The sequence below is a fragment of the Lissotriton helveticus genome, chromosome 2_1, assembly GCF_964261635.1.
Source record: "Lissotriton helveticus chromosome 2_1, aLisHel1.1, whole genome shotgun sequence".
NCBI lineage: Eukaryota > Metazoa > Chordata > Amphibia > Caudata > Salamandridae > Lissotriton > Lissotriton helveticus.
Genome location: NC_136059.1, coordinates 760,570,651 through 760,584,902, shown reverse-complemented (window position 1 = coordinate 760,584,902; position 14,252 = coordinate 760,570,651).

The following is a 14,252-nucleotide window of genomic DNA, read 5'->3' as shown; positions in this document are numbered from 1 at the left end:
TAGATATGTATTTTGGGATATTCTCCACTGACAGTTGAAATTATCTTTTAATGGGTTTGGTGCATGTGTTGTTTTTGATGGAGTTCAGATTTACGGATCATTGGGTTATAATTCTTTCATGTTTCCATTACTTAAATCTTGTGAAGTGCTCCTGATTTTTGAAATCTTGTTGCATTATGTTTGGCAGTGTTTCTCCTTTATTTACAGAGAGGTATTATGATATGGTTCTAGGTGTGATGGGTATCTTTCCTGCATATCTGTGATTATACTATGTATAGGCATTGTTTTACATATTCATGCAGAGGTTTATTATGAGGTTGTTCTTCATACTTAGTATGACATTTTGTATCTGCTATGACTTTTACATGGTGAGTATGCTGTTGAAACATAAAAGTAACTGTCTCTGTGGGAAGTAGTAATCTGTTAAGTGAATGCTATGGTTTGTATAGTGTGAACCTTCTCTTCAGAGTGCATATAGTTTACATAGCTCTTTGTACTGGTGAACTGAAAAAATTGATCTGTAAAAATTAATTCTACAGATTATAAATATTTGTGATATCTAGAAAATCTAAAAAGAAATTTTACAGTAAAATGTCTTTTAACAACAGTAATTATTTAATGGAAAAAAAAGATTAGTGTTAATGTTTAGGGTTATATTGCCAATTTCTTTTCAAAACAAGAGGAACGTGGTATCTTAAAATATATAGAGTTAATAAGTTAGAAATTATAAAAAAATATGTAGTTTAAAAATTAGTAAAAGTACTTTTAAGTTACACATTTATGAAAAAAGATATAATTTTGTCTCTATATTTTTTTAAAAGGATACAGAAGAATAAACTGAGTCTAGTTATGGAGAATTCCTCAGAAGAGAAAGAAATTCATTTTGAAATCGTTAATGAAGTGATGGAGGAAATTTTAGACGTAATATTTCAAGAAGAAATAGATGAAAAAAAATGATTTTATGGACATGTCTTTAGACTCCGCTTACTTAGAGATGGTAGAAGGAGATGAGGACTTTGGACTTGAAGAAGTTACTGATGATATAATGCTAAAAGTTCTAGAAAATTATGAAGATTTCAATAAATAAAAATTTTTTTGATAGTAAAGCATTCTTGAAGAGAGTTTTCTTGTCCTATTCGTCGTTGATGTGCTTTAGGAGAGTGATAAGACATGTTCTCATGAAGTGTAAAAGAGTTTGTAGTTAAAAAGATTAAAACATCTACGATGACCCATAGTTCTTGAAAAAAGTGTACTGTTTGTATGCTTTAAAAATTAGAATTAAAAACTGTCTATAATGTTAAAACAGATATGGAGTGTGATAAAATTAAGAACCAACATTCACTACAGGATTTCCTACTCTGTTCAGAGACTTTCTGTTATTTTCTTTATTCTAGTTAGAAAATGAATCTGTGGTTTAAATTTGTACGTTATATGCTAGTAGTCAACTATAATATTTGTTATGTTTGTGTATTACAGATTGAGAATTTCATCAAAATCTTAAATTAAGATGCCGACCAGAACTGAAAACAGAAAGCTCTATAAATGGACTTACAATTTGAAGAAGAAAGGAATTGAAGAAGTATCAAAAGAACATAGGACGGATAAAACGAAGAGTGCTCCTGGTAAGCAAACCAAAAAGTTTTTGAGAGCAATATGTGGAAGGAAAAATGTTAGTATTGAAGTGCACAAGAAAAAAAGTATAACAGTATCGAGAAGGAGACATGGAACCAAAGATAAAAATGTTTCTGGAATCAGGAGCCAGGAAAATCTGTACAGTAAAACTCGGATGAATCAATTTAGCCAAATCAGGAAGCGTATGTTTTACAACAGAGTCGTTTCGAATTTATTACAAAAGGAGAAAGTTTCTAAAAGAAGATCTGCTTTTCTTAAGAAGAAACAATATATAGAGGGCATTGTTGAGCGCGCATTTGAGACAAAAAGAAAATTATTTATTTTAGTACTTAATAGAATAAATACGCTAAATAAGGCAATACGAGTTTTAAAAGCTAAAAGTAAATGGAAGAGACACATAAATAGGAGTAATTTTTGTAAAGTGTTTTCTGGGAAGTGGATGCATACTTCAACGTCTGAACCATTTTTTAATGAAGAGAGTTACTTTCAAAGTAACGATTTGTTGCATGCAGTTGACACCAGTGGTCGAGGATACGAGGTGAAGGAGGGATGTGTAATTGAGAAAGAGAAAATTGCGGTTAGAAATGCAGAAGAGGTGATGGCTGGAGAAGCTTCAGGGGGACGTACTAATGTTCCTGTTTACAGTTGGAATTGTAGTAGCATTTGTAGTGTACGACAGGATTCAATTGATTTCTTTCGCAATTTCTTACCTAAGTACACTAAAGAAAGTCTAAAAAAAAAATTGTTATGTTGCAAGAATTAGATCATTGCAGAGTGCGAGAAAAAATAGGTCTGCAAGGTCATTCTCTGGCTTGTCTTTCTAAAAAAATATGCCAGAGTGTGTTTCATCACTTCAGGATGTTAGCAGTGCATCATACTAAAATGAGAAAATTGGTGAGAAAGTTGTATTATGCAAAAAGTCCAGCACTTAAACAGTTAAATAGTGCTCTTTTGCATGGATGTGAATTAGATGTTAAGAAGATTTGTGCAGAAATTGAGGTAAGTTATTTTGGTCCAGAGGAAGATAATGCAGAGACTGATATAATTATAGAAGGAAATGTGTTAGAAAATGTTGGACATGTTAATATTGAAAATTTTGAACAGGAAATAATAAAGTTTAAGGTAATTGCAGGTGAGAAACCAAATTTTTCTTGTGTCTGTTGTCGACGCATTCATTACAAAAGTCAAACTAGGTTAGTTGATTTATATTTAAAAAGTGAAGATGAAAGTAATGTTCAATGGAAAGATTTTGCAACTTATTTGTTGGTGGAAAACTATTTTGATTTGGGTTTTGAGCAACGTATTTGTAAATATTGTTATAATAAATTAAATGAAAATAAAATGCCTGCTAGAGCTGTTCATAATAATCTAGAGTTGATAAATATTCCATCAGAATTGATGAATTTAAATACTTATGAGACTATTCTGATCCAATATGTACATCCTTTTCAGGCTATTGTTCGTATGGAGCCTAAGACTGGTAAATTAAATCCTTCAGATTTACAAAGAGGATTAAAGGGTAGAGTTGTATATTTGCCACTTGATTTAAAAAAAAATATGGAAACAATTGGTGTTGAAAATGTAGAAGAGGAACCTGTAGTTATTTTAGTTAATGGTGTACCTACAAAGAGTAAGAAAATCTGGCAAGATTTAGTGGATGTTAGAAAAGTCAAAAAGGCAACGTTGTATTTAGCTCAAAACAATAAGTACTATAAAGATGTATACGTAGAAGAAGAAGATGTAAGTGAAGAAGAGGAGAGTGATTTGTCTATTGGACAAATTGAAAAAGCTGATCTATCCAGAAGTGAAGAAATTTATGAACATTACAGTGTTCATCCACTGCATTCCAAAGAAGCAATAGGGAATGCTATTTAATTATTTCAGATGAAAAAGGCGAAAGGAAATCCTATTAGTGTGTGGGAAGAAAGTTTGGAAGGTCGTTGTTTCCCACAGTTATTCCCTACAGGTGAAGGTACACGATATGATGATCGTCCTATGCAGATTCCTGCATCTGAATACCGGACAACAAGATTATATGCAGAAGATCCGAGGTTTCGCCAATGCATTCCATATTTGTTTCATCTTCTGTTTGAGAGTGACTTATCTGGTCTCTCTTATGCAGTAAATCATATCTTAAAAAGTGGAGTTCATCTGCATAATATTTCAGCAAAGGAATTTATGGATAAAGTGCAACAGAAAGATAGTGTTTTGGAATCACACCTAATTAATTTAATGGCTTGTCAGCGTGGTACTAATGAGTATTGGTACCGTCGTCATGGAGATTTGAAGTGCATGCTTAGAAACTTAGGAGCACCAACATGGTTTTTAACTCTAAGCTGTGCAGAGTATGCTTGGGAAGATTTACTTGAATTTCTTCAGGAGGCGAATGCAAACATAGAAAATATAAACTACAAGACACCCGGAGAACTGTGTTCATTAGATCCGGTTAATGTTTGCAGATATTTTAATCATAGATTTGAAGCTATGATGTCTTTTCTTACAAACGAGAAAAATCTGCCTCTTGGTGAAGTACTGGATTTCTTTTGGAGAAAAGAATACCAAGCAAGAGGTGCTCCTCATATTCATATGCTGTTATGGATCAAGGTTGCTCCTAAATTTGGAAGAGACTCGGATGAGACTGTACTGTCTTTTATTGAACAGTATACCTAATAGTACAACTGATAAGGATTTAAGAGGAAAAGTGTTACGTTTTCAAAATCATCGTTGTGGAAGATATTGTCGGCGAAAGTTCAAATCAAAGAGTAAATTCTACACCAAATGTCGTTTTGGATTTGCACGACCGGTACTTTCAAAAGGAAGAGTCAACAATTTGATGTCATCTTTGCGACATAACATCAGAAGAAGGTCACCTAAAAATACGTACAATTTAAGAAGAGGTGAAGAATCCAAATATATAAATGACTATAACCCAGTCATTTTATCCATGTGGAATGCTAACATGGACATACAATATGTTGCAGACAACTCTATTGCTGTGGCTCGATATGTAACGTCTTACATCACAAAATCTGAAAAGACGGAACTGAAGGAGATGTGGGAAGACATTTCTCATGAAAAGAGCCTAAGCAAGAAATTGTATACGTACAGTTTGAAGATGTTGTCTCATCGAGAAATTGGAGCATATGAATGCTGTGACCGATTGTCATCAGCAAGTCTTTATGCTTAATCAAGGACTATTCTCTGGGTGAGTTTGGGTCTTGCAGAAACACGAAACTGTGTTCTAAAACCTGTGCAAGAAATTGAATATTTAGCCCAGAAAGAACCAAACAGTACAGACATTTTGAAAACAAATATGTTGGATACATACTATCCAAATAGAAGTACTCTTCTAGAAAACATTTGTCTGTATGAAATACTTCAAAACTACACTTTTAAAAGGAATGTTACAGAGAACATTGATAAAGGTGTATATGCTGTGATGGGAGAAGAAGGATGTCTGGTGAAGCAAAGAAAAGGACACTTGATTAATCATCGGAAACTGAGTTGCGAAACACCTGACAAAAGAGAATTTTACTATTTTGCTCTTTTGCAACTCTTTAAACCATGGCGTAGAGAAGAGGAACTACTTGGGAACTTTGATAGTTATGAAGATTCATTCAACGCATCTAAAAGTAGTATTGAATGTCCTGTTTTTAGTAATTATCTGCAAATGTTGAATGATGAAATAGAGCAAGAAGCGACAATTGCAGCGGAGATTGCTAGAGATAGTTCACAAGATAGTCAAAGTTCGGCTTCATTAAGTCAAGATCCACTGGGACAACCAATTATCCAAAATGAAGCAGCCACCGCCATGGATGAGGTGGAAAGAGCAATGCAGCAAGGTCAAGAGGAAGTAATCAACTTAGAAGAATTAAAGAAGCAATTTAATATTGAGCAAAGACAGATATATGATGAAGTGACAGAGCACATTGAGCATGGCTTTCGTCATGAGAGAAAAGATTGCTCATGTATGTCATTTGAACCTATTTGATTATATGTAAGTGGAGAAGCTGGAACTGGTAAAAGTTTCCTAATTAAAGGAATTACTACATATTTACAGCAGAGAACTCAGTCAACACTGTCGTGTGTTGTTACTGCTCCAACTGGATTGGCAGCACATAATATTAAAGGTATTACTTTACATCGTTTACTGATGCTGCCAGTTGAACATGAAAAAAAATTACAATATCACAAGCTATCTGGAGAAGCTTGTTTTGAAGTTTCTAGAGTGCTTAAAAAAATGAAACTTCTTATTATTGATGAAGTAAGCATGGTATCTAATGTAATGCTTGCTTTTGTGCATTTAAGAATGCAACAGATACTTAAGACAGAGTATGATGTGTTATTTGGAGGTAAACATGTCATAGTTTTTGGAGATCTACTCCAACTAACTCCAGTGAAAGGACAACCTGTATTTGAAACTGTTACGCATGAAGAGACTAGAAAGTGCCTGGGCAGTATTGGAAATGTTAATATATGGTCACATTTCAAATATACTGAACTGATTCAAAATATGCGACAGGCAAAGGATACTAAATATGGAAATATTCTTCAAGATATCAGGATTGGAAAACTAACTGAAGATGCGAAACACACTCTACGAACACGATTACTTTCCAAGCTGTTTCCTAATGAAGATAATGTACCTGAGAAAATATATAGTATAGAGGTAGCAGATAAATCAGTGATATGCTTGATGCCAACTGTGAAAGAATGTTCAGTTTTTAATGAGAAAATGTTGAATTTAGAAAATCAAGAAATTAGGAAACTGGAAGCTAAAGATAGAATAGAGCATGAAGATAGTACTATTGTTTTGTCTGAAAATTTGAAGTTAAAATTGGATTCTCTTCAAAAAAGTATATCTAAAACTGCTGGTTTAGAGAAAAATCTGTATGTATGTTTAAATTGTCGGATAATTTTAAGGAGAAATTTACATGTAGAAAGAGGATTGGTAAATGGAGCAATGGGTAATGTTGTTGGTTTTGTTAATTATACAAATAGAGATGAGATTGAATTTTTAAGAATAAAATTTGATGGAATTGAGGAAGTTCAGCAAATTAGTCGCTGTTCAAATCGTTTTTTGCTTGTGAAAGACTTATATGTCCGTCGGAAGCAATTTCCAATTTGTTTGGCATATGCAGTGACTATTCATAAATCTCAAGGTTTAAGTGTAGATTGTGCTTTGGTAAATATTGGAAGCACTGTATTCAAAGAGGGTATGGAATATGTTGCTTTATCACGAGTTAGAACTTTATGTGGACTTTATTTAATTGATTATGATGAGACAAAGATTAGTGCAGATTTAAATTGTGTGAAGGAGTATAATAGGTTAAGAAGAGAATATGCTCCAAGTTTACCTCAATATCCTTTAATTGAAAGGCATATGGTTGGTCAGAAAAGGAAAAATGATGATAAATGTGCTGAAGTAGTTGAGAAACGACGAAAAAAAGATGTAGCTGTTGTTGGTAGGCATAAGAAAACGGTTAGTATTGAAGAGATTGTTGGATTTAAGTTTGAAAACAGGTCTGGTGTCAACTGTTATGCAAATGTAGTAGTTAATGTTGTTTTTTTCCTAAAAAATGTAAGGGAACAGATTGTAGAAAATCAGGAGGAAACATTTTGCTATTCCTTAAATTCTATATTTGAAAAATGCAGTAGTGGTGAAAGTGAAGTAGGAAGTGTTTCAGAACTAAGGAATGTTTTAGATATATGTGCAGGAGTAAATCAATTTTCACAGAATATTCAGCAAGATTGTCAGGAATTTATTATGTATATGTTTACAGTTTTGGAAGATGAAAGTGTAGATATTGATAATCTTTTTGGCCTTTCTTATAAATGGGAACATAAGTGTGATAATTGCTCATTTTCAAGTAGTACTGATATACACAGTGAAAGATTTATATATTTAACATTACCTGACTGTAAAGAAGTGTCTTTTAATAAACTAGTTAAAGATGCGCATCAGAACATGGTCTGTTCTCAATGTAAGTCTGAAATGTTATCAACTTTATTTATCCATAGATATGGACAATATGTAATATTAATGTTTCAACGATGCAGAGCTGATGGTAGTAAATTGTCAACTTTAATAAAAAAAATTGTGGCTACTCAAGTATCTATTTCTAGAAGAACATTTGTAACTGTAGCCATTATTTTTCATGAAGGGCCTTCCACATCATCAGGACATTATACAGCTTATTTGAAGTGTGGAAGTGGCTGGACGCTTTGCAATGATACCCAATTGACTTTTAAGAAACGTTTGCCTTTTGCCTTAACTAACTCCTATCTGCTATTTTTGGAACCCAAATTTCAGTAGAATCACTTGCTGTAGGAAGATTAATACTGTAAAGATATGAAACTTTCTTGTTTACAAATATCATGTGACTGAGGGTCTACAAATCTATAAATGAAATTTGTGTTTGGTATAGTGATAACATCAGGTAGAAATTTAGTTAATGTTTGATGGTATAAAACATGTTACACATTTTTACTGTAAAGGTTCACAAAAGAAAAGATAAGATTAAGATTAAGAAATTTCAGAAAAAAACTACTTAACTCATAGTATTTGGCCATGTGGAAAAATATGAGAGAAGAAAATGAGTACTTTAGATAATTATTTTAGAACATATATGGACGCAAATTTTTGGGAGAGGTATTTAAAAGGTAATGAGTTAACTTATACAATTTGGCCATGCGGAAAGGTATGAGAGAAGAAAATGTATACTTAAGATAGATTTTTATAGGAGATACTTGCACGGTGTTTTTTTGAGATATATTTAAAAATAGGTCGTATAGTTTAATTAGTTTGTAACTGTGGAAGATGTAGTGTGCTTACTCAAGAAATTGCGAATTTGAGAAAAACATTTAAGATATGTTTTTTTCAGGTATTTATAATATGTATGGAGATTTTGGATGAGTTTTTTAAACACAATCATTTTCATTGGGTTTTTTTTTCCCCGCTGTTATATGATGATTAATATTGAAATCACTGTTTATAGTGAAAATCAATGTATTCTGAGGACAGCAAAAATAAACCATTTAATATGTTGTTTGAGTTATTTTGTTACATTGAATTTAGAAATATGTATTAAAACATATTTTTTTACTGTCTTCCACAGATATTATATTTATAAGGTAGGTACAACTAATAACATCCGAGAGTTTTCTCTGCCTCTCTCTTATTCTTTGATGGGTCTATGAAGAAATTCAATAAGTTCAGATTGCAAAGTTTTCACGAAATATATAGTTGGGTGTGCGCACACGGTCGCGCCCGAAAGCCTGGAAATGCGCTATCCATTTTATTGAGAACTGTTGCCGAGAGTGCGCACACCGGGTCGCGCACGAAAGTTTAGAAAGGCTATTTTTATTTATAGACAAATTTTAATGCGTTCAAAAAAAGGCAAGGTACAGACTTTCTAATTCTGTATCGCTTTACAAGGAGTCTCTATGCAACTTGAACAGTGAAGAAAACGGCTTGTTTCCGAAAAAAATATTGCCAGAACTTTATTGACAAAAGTATAGGTTGTATACACGAGATATTTCTCAATTAGCATTTTAAAAACCAATGAAATTCACTGAAAAAAACATAGGTTTTACACACGTTATAGTTAGGAAGTAGCATTTACAAAACCTATGAAATTCACTGAAAAAACCATAGGTTTGACACCAGTTATAGTTAGCTGGAAATTTTACTGATATAAAACCAATGAAATTCCACGTTATAGTTAGTTGGACTCACTATAACTTGCGCGTGTAATGCACTGCTGATGACATCACATATTACATCACTCATGACATCACTGATGACACCATCCATGTGACACAGTGACAGACCTCCTTTCACTGTAATCTAACCCTTGAAACGCATATTCAAAAATAGAAACTAAAATGTTCAAAAAAATGGAGATACTCATACCAGTTACAACAACCAATTCAATAATTCCACCATCTATATACACATGCACTAATTCACCAACAGTTCTATATAGTCACTCATACATATATTCACTAATCATATGTAGTGATACACCTACACATCCTGTTACACACCGACAGTCATCCAAAAGTTATTCACACACATAGTCACACATGCAAATAAACTATTGAAAATAAACAGCTATACACACACACTACCACTTTACTTCTAAGGAAACTTACACATACTTACTCTCTTAAAAATCACTTATAGAAACACATACTAATTTAAACAGGAACTCTTACAATACCTCACTCTCACATATAGTCACTTATATACATCAATATTCACATATACTACATTAAAACATATATAGTTACTGATAAAGACACTAATAAGACAGTCATTCACTCACTAACACAGACATATGCACACTAATCCACCCATACAGTCCTGCACATATGCTGTCTTCAAAACACATACAGAGACTCAGTCATTCTTGCATCTATGTACTAAGTAATACTCCCACCAAAGCATGCAAACACTCATACTCATACTAAGAAAAACATCTAATAACCTATATACATACACATGTATTTACTCATCAACCCATGCAGCCACTTATACACAAAGTGAAACACTAATACATATATTTAAATATTTAAGCATTACTCACTAATATATGTATTCACTAAGATATTCAATAATATATACATATATAACACATATTTATTTTTCAGAAAGACACACATTCACTGGATGGTGTCATCAGTGATGTCATGAGTGATGTAATATGTGACGTCATCAGCAGTGCATTACACGCGCAAGTTATAGTGAGTCCAACTAACTATAACGTGGAATTTCATTGGTTTTATATCAGTAAAATTTCCAGCTAACTATAACTGGTGTCAAACCTATGGTTTTTTCAGTGAATTTCATAGGTTTTGTAAATGCTACTTCCTAACTATAACGTGTGTAAAACCTATGGTTTTTTCAGTGAATATATATATACATACACATATATATATATATATCCACACTCGCCTGCTCCCACAACTTCCGATTTCCACACTGCGACGGCTACGGCGAAGAAGGAGGCACAGACCCCTCAGAACTTCAGGCAAGGTCTTAATTTATTTTCGACCCAACACAACGCGTTTCGAGCACCAAGCCCTTGCTCACGTGTAATCTGAATACATGCCATTTTCGTTTTTATTTCTAAAGTGGACGCACCCCCTTGACCACCATCACAGGTCACATGGCCATCGTCAGAGAAACAAGACTAAAATTATACGGTATTTGTCAATGTAAAAGAAATCCATATGCATTCCATATTATGTTATCTAAACATTACATTTTCTATGCACATAAATAATTAAAACTGTGATAAATATGTGCAAAAAATTCACCAACGCATTCAAGATGAAAATATATATAACTGGATAAATCTGTTTAAAGCATTCAAGTGTAGTCATATCAACCTTGTGTCATAGGATAAATCCATGTATTAAACTGTATATGTGCAACATTATTTTTTTGTGTGTTTTCTTGTGCAAAAAGGTGCAAAGTGTGCAAAAAATGCAAATTTAAAGTGCTAAATAAAAAACATGTAATTATATACAAGAAAGATCTGATAGAGTACAATAATACAAACCATCTAAAAGCTAATATATTAATAACAGTAAAATGACCACAGCCGGACAAAATACTGTTAAAAGACTTATACAAAACAATTAGTTTGCATTAAAAAAAATTCTATTCTACTAAAATCAGATCATGAGGAAAAAAGAAGGAAATCGAAATTCATCAAAATATATCTAAATTTACAGGATGCATTACAATACTTAACCACTTGGCTGCTAAGGCTTTTCCCCTCCTGTGCTGACATTTATTGAATCCCATTATACATGACGAGCTCACCTTGTCATGAGCACAGTTCCAGTGTGCCTCATGATGAGCTCACCTTGTCATGAGCATGCAAGAGGTTACATAAGAGGTATCAGTGCAAGCCAATGTAAAAACCACCATCATGTTCATAAAAAGTTATGCCTATCCTCTGTAGTATTTAAACCATTGGGCCATTTGCTATCAAACTCTAAAACGATTTTTGTTTCTAGTTGCCTGAGTTGGCGTTCTCTGTTGCCTCCTCTTCTAGATTTTGCTACAGCATTGATGACATAATAGGAAAGGCAATTTATATCATTTGCATGAGCTCGTTTAAAGTGACGTGCCACAGGATATGCTGGATCACTGTGGAGAATGGCCCTTATATGCTGTAATATCCTGACGTGAACCTGCAGCTTCGTACTACCAATGTAGTTAAGGCCACAGGTGCACATCAGGACATACACAGTATATTCGGTTTTACAATTGAAAGAACCTTGAATAAAAGAAGGTGTCTCACTGAAAGGAGTGGATTACTGAGTCATGTTTCGGCCAAACTTGCATGCTCTGCAAGTGGTACAATTTCTGAATCCCTTTGCAGGTTGTAGCCAAGAGACAGACTTTCTAGTTTCAGGTGAGGCTTTATCTAGAATAGTACCCATTGTACTCCCTCGTCTGAATGTAATTATTGGTGTATCTGCTAATCTTTTTCGGAGAGTATTATCAACGAGTACTATTGGCCAATGTTTGTTGACGATAGATCTTATTTTACGCTCCTCCCTATTGTATGTTGTAATTAGTCTGGGGGTGTTCATATTGCTAGTCGCAGTTGGAGATACAATTTCGTCTCCTTTATTTTGATCATCAAACAAGCTTGTTCTAGATCGTGTATTTGCTTTCCTTATAGCATCTCCAATCATTTTATCTGAATACCCTCTGGCTTTTAATCTAATCCACAGATCAGACTGACATTTGTTAAAATCCACCTCACTGCTGCATATACGTTTTAATCTTAAGATCTCTCCATATGGTATGGTAGCAATGAGGTGTTTAGGGTGCGAGCTTGTTGCATGCAAAGTAATGTTACCAGAAGTTGGTTTTCTGTATAACGTACTTTCAATTTTACCATCATTGACATATAGCCTTACATCTAAAAAACCCATCTGACTTTTATGGATATGGGAAGTGAATTTGATATTTAACGCATTGTTGTTTATATCATCTATGAAGCCTTGTGCTTCATTTTCACTTCCCTTCCATGATATAAAAACATCGTTAATGTACCTCAAGTATGTTATAACGTGGGATTCAAAGAGCGCCTGATGGGTAGTCTTGAGGACCTGCTCCACCCACCAGCCAACATGCAAGCATGCATAGCGAGGGGAGAAGCAAGCCCCCATCACCACACCCCTTATTTGTTTGAAAATATCTTTATCAAAAAGAAAAAAGTTATTATTTAGGCACCAATTTATGAGCTCAAGAATCACCTTGATATGTTTGTAGAAAATCACTTGACCTGTCATCCAAAAAATGCTTTACCGCTATCATTCCTTGTGTGTGAGCTATACTCGTATATAGCGATTCTATATTGAGAGAAAATAAATATAGATCTTCAGTCCAAATTAGATTTTCAACTTTCTTGAGGAAATCTCCGGTATCTTTTAAATAGCTTGGCAAATCCTTTGCCAAGCATTGTACAAAAAAATCTACATACTGGCCAACATTCTCTCCTAAGCTATTAATTGCCGAGATTATTGGCCTACTGGGAACTGGAAAAACATTTTTATGCAATTTAGGGATTAAATATAAAACAGGTAACACCGGGAATTCATTGTTCATTAACTTGTATTCCTCATTAGAAATAAGGCCCTTTCTTTTCCATTGTGCCAAGTGTTTCTGAAGTGTTATTTTGGCTTTATCGTATTCTCTAGTGTTTGATTTTATGTAGCAGCTTGCCTCATTGAGTTGCCTTTGTGCTTCCAAAACATAATCTTTTTTAGGCCACAAAACCAAATTACCACCTTTGTCAGATTTTTTGACAACAACATCATGATTTTTATCAAGTTTTTTTACCAACTCATTGTACGCACGTTTTAAAAAAAATACATTTCTCTCTTTTCTATTTTTGTGCACAGTATGATTTAATTTGTTCAAATCATTAGAAACCATATCATGAAATACATCTATACTGTCTTTTGGCATGATTGGCAAAAAGCAGGATTTAGACTTAATAGGACTGATCCCAGCTCCTTTTTGTAGATGGTTTCTTTTTCTTAGTCTTTCCTAAGTTGCTACATCAATGTCCATTTGTGAACTTGGTGCATCATTTTCATCATTGAGTTCATATAACATGAGCAAATTAGGAATGTCAGAGGCTACAAGCATGGGCTCCGTTTCTTCCGCTTGCCCCATACCTGTACTACTTTCTCTTTGTAAGTTTTAAGGGCAAATAATTTCTTTAGCTTTAACTTTATATATATATATATATATATATATATATATATATATATATATATATATATATATATATATATATATATATATATATATATATATATATATATATATATATATATATATATATATATATGGGCACTTTACCACTGCTGATCAGTGCTAAAGTGCATATGCTCTCTGTATAAATTGTTATTGTGATTGGTTATCCATGATTGGCAGATTTGTTTAATCAGTAGGTCCCCAGTAAAGTGCAGCAGTAGAAGAGATAGAACAGGGCTTTAAAGCTATGGATGGCTCTAAGGCTCCTGGTTTAGACGGATTTCCTGGAATCTTATATAAAACCTACAAGACACTTTTAACTCCG